Raw genomic sequence first — 8314 nt, 5'->3', positions numbered from 1 at the left:
CACGGGCTTAGTTGCTCCGCGGCATGTGGGATCTTCCCGGACCAGGGCTCGAACCCGTGTCCCCTGCATTGGCAGGCGGATTCTTAACCACTGTGCCACCAGGGAAGTCCCATGTGTGTTTATTTTTAAACAAAAATAAAATAAATATTTATGTGTCCACCAACTAAGTTCTGGAATAGAACATTGCCAGTGCCTTAGAAGCCCCTTGTGGGTCCTTCCCCGTCCTTCCCCTTCCAGCTTACTCAGATATTATCAACATCTTGATATTTGGTAATAATCTCTTGGTGTGTGTGTGTGTCTGTGTGTGTGTGTGTGTCTGTGTGTGTGTTTAGTGTTTTGTACCTATGTATTGCATCTATATCTATCTATCTATCTATCTATATCTTTGCTTTTGAATTATACAGCATGTATTCTATGACCTGCTTCTTTCATTCAGCATCGAAGTGAGATTCACCCATTTTGAAGACATAGCTATCGCTTGTTAATTTTGTTCATTATGTGAATAAACTACAATATGCGCATCTGTTCCACTCTTGACAGACATGCGTGTTGTCTCCGGTTTCGCGACTATTATTACTCACTGCTGCAATGAACGTTCTCGTACCTGCCTCTGAGGTCATGGGCACAAGTGTCTCTAGGGCAGGGTTTCTTAACCTCAGCACTACTGCCATTTTGGCCTGGATAATCTTTGGCCGTAAGGGACTGTCCTGGGGTTCGTAGAACACTTAGCAGCATCCTTATTTTCATATTTAAACAATCATAAAAAATTTCAATCCAGGACTTCCCTGGTGGTCCAGTGGTTAAGAATCCACCTACCAATGCAGGGGACACGGGTTCGAGCCCTGGTCTGGGAACTAAGATCCCACATGCCATGGGGCAACTAAGTCCACACGCTCTGGAGCCCTTCAGAATACATGCAAAATCTGCCGCCTCTCTGCCACCACCTGGCTCTGGTCCTGGGCAGGATTACCTCTCACCTCAGTTATGATTCATCTAGTTCAGAGACAGCAGGACCCAGGAAGGCGCCCCGCACGTAGTAGGTGCTGCATGCAGTAGGTGCTCATGTCCAGGCTGACTGATTGGCCCCCTCACCCCCTCTTGGCTGGGCTGTGAATTCACTTGGCCAGCGTCCTGCCATCCTTCCACTGTCCCCCTCCATCACCCCCGCAAGAGCCCGACCTCTGATCTTCCTCCACGTTGACCCCTTGCATCCCCTCCTCCAGGCCATGGGGCCTCTGGGGTTTTTAAGAATTTGAACCTAGAGAATTCCCTGATGGTCCAGTGGTTAGGACTCAGTTTTTTCACTGCCGTGGCCTGGGTTCAATCCCTGGTCAGGGAAGTAAGATCCCCTAAGCCACATGGCACCGCCAAAACAAAAACAAAAACAATTTGAGCTCAGCTGCTCCCCTCACACCCAGGGTGGTTAATTCCAGGCTGGTTGTACCCTTGCCACACTCCCATTCCGTTGACATAATAGTGGCAGTTGATCCATCCCAGGGACAATCTCCAAATCTCTGATCTCCCATCCCTGTGGGACCTTCTAAGACATCCCCGTTCATCTCTGGATCACAGCCCTGACTTCAGCCTGGTCAGGAGCAGAGCCAAGCAAAGGGATGCTACATGATGCCTTTAACACACTGGACGTCATTTAACTACCTCCTGGGGTTATGGCCAGGCCCAACAGTGAGACTTAGGAAAGAAGGCAGAATAGAGCTGGGCAGTAAACAGACCAGCTGATGCCAATCCAGATGTGAACAACCCGGCTAGTGCCGCAGACTTTCTCTGATTTCACTGGCTGTGAAATCGTACACATGTCAGGTAATGGTACAGCCCGACATGGGATGTAACCCAGGGGACCAGAACTTGGTAGCCTGCGAAGCCGCTTTGTTTTGGTAACTATTTAAAAGGGGCCCCGTGGGTTTTTTCATAACCAGCAAGTCAGAGCTCCTGTTCCAGTCCCAAATTCCTGGCCAAGAATCGCCCTCACCTCACTAGTAAAATTTTCCCTATGAGTGTCTTTTAATGCCCAGTTAGTTGTAAGAAGGTTTACAATCAGAGAAAGTCAGGTGAACCCACAGAATTAATAGTTTTGTGTTATGTTTAAGAATCATCTGGGATGTTTGGTATTTAATATATTTGAAATGTTTAAGAGAATCTGGCATAGGAGAAAATGTGACGAATGTGTCCTGCAAATGTAAGTCTTCCAACTTGAAGTGTGTAATTGAGTAATACATTATTTTAGACTTGTAATTTGTCACTGAAATGTGAAAGGGAATTTTTCAAACAGAGTAAATGGTACTAGAATATTTAAAAGATCTTGACACTCTTGTAATTTATTGTAAGAGTTAAATACTTGGGAAGGTTTCGCTTTTTAGAAGCTTCTGTTGAGTGTCCAAAGAAAATTAAACAGTTAAGGACTTCCCTGGTGGCACAGTGGTTAAGCATCCACCTGCCAATGCAGGGGACATGGGTTCGAGCCCTGGTCCGGGAAGATCCCACATGCCGCGGAGCAACTAAGCCCGTGCGCGACAACTACTGAGCCTGCGCTCTAGAGCCCACAAGCCACAACTACGGAGCCCGTGTTCCACAACTACTGAAGCCCGCGCGCCTAAAGCCCGTGCTCCGCAACAAGAGAAGCCACCGCAATGAGAAGCCCGTGCACTGCAAAGAAGAGTAGCCCCCACTCGCCGCAACTAGAGAAAGCCCGCGCAGCAAGGAAGACCCAACGCAGCCAAACACAAATAAATAAATAAATATATTTTAAAAATGTAAGTTGGGGTTTTATTAAGTCACACTGATGAAAGGCTTTGGATTTGACTGTATAGAAACAGGTCCTGCTCAGGGACTTCCCTGGTGGTCCAGTGGTTAAGAGTCTGCCTTCCAATGCTGGGGACTCGGGTTCAATCCCTGGTTGGGGAACTAGAATCCCACATGCTGCGGGGCAACTAAGCCCAGGCGCCACAATGAAGAGCCCGCGTGCCGCAACTAAGAGCCGACGCAGCCAAATAAATATTAAAAAAAGGAAGAAAAAGAAACAGATCCTGCTCAGAACAAAGAGTGCCAGCCTATCTGCTCGTTCAGAGCCAATACCGTGGACAGTTTTGAGGAAAGACCACATCAGTGGGCTGCTGCCCCCCCCATCTCCTCACTGGTCCTGAATCATCGGCCATCCTGAAACTGGCTCCACCTCCACCCAAAACCTCAGCAGCTCTGAGGCAAGAACTCTGATTCTTTACATTGGCAAATAAAATCATACTCCCAACAGGAAAGAAGAATACACATTGGAACAGCCATCGTAAAGAAACAAATTCAAACCCACGGTGTCAGCACATTTGTGACATGTGTCAGTACAAGTAATTAGTTTTATAATCATTATAATATCACACAATTGCCTCATCTATTCGTTAAGGTATTTACAACGTTTGCAAAGATCTGATATGAGACTTGTGAAGGGTTTAAGTGATTACATTTGGAAGCAGTGTTTAATTGGTTAGGGAATTCTGATATAGAAGAATAACTGCTTAACGATTTTATCAAAGAACAAAGATTAGTTAGTATTCCTGTTGACACGCCAGCCCCATGGTCGTGAGCAAATCCAGCAGCATGGAGAAATGGCTGCTTGCATACATTCCTGGTGAGTAATGGGTAATTCTGCAGTAGCTAAGAAAATTTTATGCTGCACATACTTTTTCATAAGTATCACTTTTTATTGAGATAGAATTCACATAACAAAACAACTAATCATTTTAAAGTGTTTGAGTCTGTGGTTTCTAGTATATTTACAATCTTGTGCAATCATCACCACTATCTAATTCCAGAACATTATCCTCTCCCCGTTCTCTGCAATTCCCCCAGCCCTTGGCAACCACTAGTCTACATTCTGCCTCTGTAAATTTGCCTATTCTGGTCATTTCCATGTAAATGGAATCGGTACAGCATGTGGCCTTCTGTGTCTGGCTCCTTTAACTTATCAACAGGATTTCAAGGTTCATCCATGTGGTAACATGTACCCATACTTCATTTCTTTTTCTGGCTCAGTAATCCCATTTCAATAATTCCATTGCATGGAAATATCACATTATGCTTATCTATTCATTAATTAATGGACACTTGGGTTGTTTCCATCTTTTGGCTATTATGAATAATCCTGCTATGAACACTTGTGTACAAGTTTTTGTGTGGAGATAAGTTTTTCTTTCTCTACAGTATATACCTAGGAGTGGAATTGCGGGTTTTATGGGAACTCTAAGTTCAACTTTTTGAGCAACTGTCAGATTGCTGTCCAAAGCAGCTACACCATTTTATGTTTTCACCAGCAGGAGTGTATGAGAGTTCCGATTTACCTGCACCCTCAGCAACACTTGTCATTGTTCCTTTTTAAAATTACAACCATGCACATATCTTGTGACCCAGCAGTTCCGCTTTTAGAAATATACACATACTATGATGACACACACTGTATATGGCAACACTGTTGGTAACAACAAAATATTAGAAATACCCTGTATTTCCATCAGTAAAGGATGAGAGTAAAACATGGGGTACCCCCATACATAAAAGTAAATAAATAAGGAAGCTCTCTATGTAATGATATGGAAAGATCATCAAAGTATATTAAATGAGGGGAGGTGGGGGAGGGATGGATTGGGAGTTTGGGATTAGCAGATGCAAACGATTATATATAGAATGGATAAACAACAAGGTCCTATTGTAGAGCATAGAGAACTATATTCAATATCCTGTAATAAACCATAAAGGAAAAGAATTTTTAAAATATATATTATACGGTAAAAGCAAAGTGTCAAACAGGGAGTACATGGTATGTTATTGTTTATTTGAAGAGAGTGTGTGTCTGCATAATTCCTTGTACATGTATAGAAAATCTCTGCAAGAACATGTCTGAATCGAGGGGAAAACTGGGGTAGCTGAGGGCAGTGGTAGAAGAGAGATTAGCCCTAGAAACCTTTTTTATACTTTAAAATTTTTATACCTTGTAAATATATTATCCAATTCAAAATAAATACAATGAGAAACTTTAAAACACTGAAAGCTGAACAAAACAGATCTGTAGGCCTGACAGAAGCTGGAGGCGACTTCTGCGTCATCCAGTTTGACCTTCACGCCACAAGGAAAATGACAACACGGTGAGACAGCAAAGTGACCTGCCTCGGGTCACTCAGTAATCAGCGGTGTCACCAGGAGATAAAGTCCGACCCAGAGCCCCCCCCCCCCCCCCCCCCCCCCCCCCCGGTCTTAGCACCTTAGAGGTTATGATACATTCCCATTTCTATAAAGTAATGGAATAAAAAAGGAAATCAGCTGACAAAGGGCTGGGGGAGGAGACTGGATTCATTTCCTGTTGCTGCTGCAACGAATGACCATAAACTCAATGGCTTAACACAACAAAAGTTATTCTTTTACAGTTCTGGAGGTTACAAGCCTGTAAAATATTTTGTGCCGCATTCGGCAGTATTCACAGGTCGCAGGGATTAGGGCACAGATATGTTCAGGGGGTCTTTACTCAGCCTACTGCAGAGACCACCCACATGTAAGAGGTTCCCACACTTTTCTGGTAGGCAAACCTGCTAGAGGCTTGGGGATATGAATCAGAGTGAAGAGGTCATTGCACTCAGGACAGGACTGCAGGGAAGAGGGAGCCCAGCGTGACCCGGCTGTAGGAGACAGGCAGGAGTGAGAAAAAAGGGCCAAGGCAGGCTCAGATGATAGTTTTTCCACATTTCCTGCACCCTCTCCTCCCCCCTTCCCCAGGGCACAGGCCACCCAACATTCATGGGCAGGAAAACAAGAATCGAAGGGCGCTTCCCTAAAGAGATCCAGCTCTCTGCCAGCCTGAGGTGGTAACTAGGCTAGGTGTCAGCTTCTGGAAAAAGCCAGTCCTATTTCGGCACTTGTGGAGGAGGGGAGGGGCAGCCGGAAGTGGGGCTTCTGGTCTCTCACCATCCACATGTGAGGCCGGCCCGACAGCAAGCCCCACGCCCAGACACAAAGCTCCCATTCACCCTGAGACCTGGCGGGAAAACAGTCCAACATTTATAACAGGAAGCACAGTCCCATCACCTACCAGACACCAGCCTTGCTCCTCAGTTGAGAATGGCAAGGAACAAGCTAGATCATCAGACAGGAAAAGAAAACTAGCCCCGAGCAAGACAGAACCCAAAGGAAATCACCAATTCAAGACCCAGTCAAGGGGACTTCCCTGGTGGCGCAGTGGTTAAGAATCCGCCTGCCAATTCAGGGGACACGGGTTCGATCCCTGGCCCGGGAAGATCCCACATGCCACGGATCAACTAAGCCCATGTGCCACAACCACTTAGCCCGCTCTCTAGAGCCCGGGAAACACAACTGCTGAAGCCTGCACACCTAGAGCCCATGCTCTGCAACAAGAGAAGCCACTGCAATGAGAAGCCCGCACACTGCAATGAAGAGTAGCCCCCGCTCACCGCAACTAGAGAAAGCTGGCGTGCAGCAACGAAGACCCAACGCAGCCAAAAATAAATAAATAAATAAAGTTATTTTTTTAAAAAAATAGGGAATTCCCTGGAGGTCCAGTGGTTCGGACTCTTCACTTCCCCTGCACCGGGCCTGGGTTCCATCCCTGGTCGGGGAACTAAGACCCCACAAGCTGTGCAGTAAGGCTCAATAAATAAATAAATAAATAAATAACAACTTAAAAACATTGTTATAGTTTCTTACCCACAAACTTTCTTCATAAATTAGGCCCCAATCTCTTCAAGCAATAAGACCTGACTGAACTGACATCAGGTACTCATAACTATTCCACTAAGTAGTTCTTTCTGCACACAGTTTAACGCAGAAATATCACATGATCATGGAATGCTGCCCTGATCCTGCTGGGAATACTGCAGATTGCTGTATATATGTTATATGCATTCTACTGCCTTCTAAATTTGAAAAGTAAAAAATAAACAATCCGGAATCCAAACCATCTAGTCCTAGGCCTTTCAGATAAGGGACTGTGTGTGGATCGATACTGTACACGCTACCAATAATACAACAATTTTACAACCCACCGCAGAAAATGCTTCGAAAGGCAGATGGTACAAATAACGAGAGCTGACGTTTACTGCGCGCTGCAGGCACGGACCTCACGCCGTCCTCATGATGGCGTTGTGGTGCCTTTCTGAGGCTTCCGGCGGAGGGGACCTGGGGAACCGAGGCTTAAACCCTTTCCTGTGTGACCACCAAGCCAGTGACTTGCACCTCGTGCAAAGCCTACGTATCTCTGGGCCTCAGTTTCTCAGGAGAGGTGCCCATGGAATAATGCATATTCCATTTAGCATAGTTGATAGGGACAGAGTAAAGGGACAAAGTAGGTGATTAGTTAATCCCACTAGGGGATTTTAAGTAGAGAAAAAAGTATGGGAGACCCCTGTAAGTTAATGATCACTCAAGAAAGCATGTTTGCTTAACTACAACACCAAGCAGCCTCGCTTAGCAACAAAACCATGCAACAGAAGCATGAGACATGCCCCAAAACAATAAAACGATGGTGGCATGAGACCCATGTCTTGCCCAGTGAGCTCAGTAGGTTAATGATTCCTAGGACATGCTCCTCTGGGCACACTGAAAACAAAAATATAAGGAAAGGGTGACATTATACTGAACGCTGAGATGATTTACATTCTTTTAGCATACGTTACCGCCTTTTTGCTCATTTCCATTGCGCCGTGACAGTCCCGGCTTGACCATGGAGGGACAAGAAAACTCCCCCACCTCACATGGAGGAGGAGCTGATGATGGAAGCTCACCATCTACTCAAGAATGAGGAAAAAGGTGGTCTTCTCCCCCTCTCCACTTTTCCTTTGATTATAAAACTGTAGCCCACTAAGTTCTCCAGGCGTGGCACTCCCTTGCCCACCAGCTTGTAGGCCTCAAAAGCGTCCTATACTAATACTGTAAACTCTTTTCTTACCTGTCACTCTGCCTCTCCCTGAAGTCTCTCTACCGGGAGACAGAGGAACCTAGGCTCTGCTAAGTACAGAGACGTGTTCTATCAGTTTCAGTGCCCGTGATGAGTGAGCGCTGGGGTAACTGGGACTGGTGACGATTTCCTAGGTTGTGGGAGGCCTGGAGCTCAGAAGACTGGCTCTGGGGAGGCTAAGGTCAGTCCTTGAGGTTCCTTGCGCAGTACAGGGCAATCCGAAGAAACTGTGCAGGGCCAAGGGCAGAGGTCAAGCGAGAAATGGGTCTTGGCCCCATCCTTACTGTGAACCTCGGATTAATTACCTTGTCTGCAATTTAGGGGACGGGGCAGGTTTCTAATGTAGGAGCG

Source organism: Aethalodelphis obliquidens, unplaced genomic scaffold (genome assembly GCF_003676395.1).
Source record: "Aethalodelphis obliquidens isolate GAN/ISIS:26980383/991018 unplaced genomic scaffold, ASM367639v1 scaffold43, whole genome shotgun sequence".
NCBI classification, from domain to species: Eukaryota; Metazoa; Chordata; class Mammalia; order Artiodactyla; family Delphinidae; genus Aethalodelphis; species Aethalodelphis obliquidens.
The sequence above is the reverse complement of the archived record's forward strand: the minus strand, read 5'-3'. Positions refer to the sequence as shown.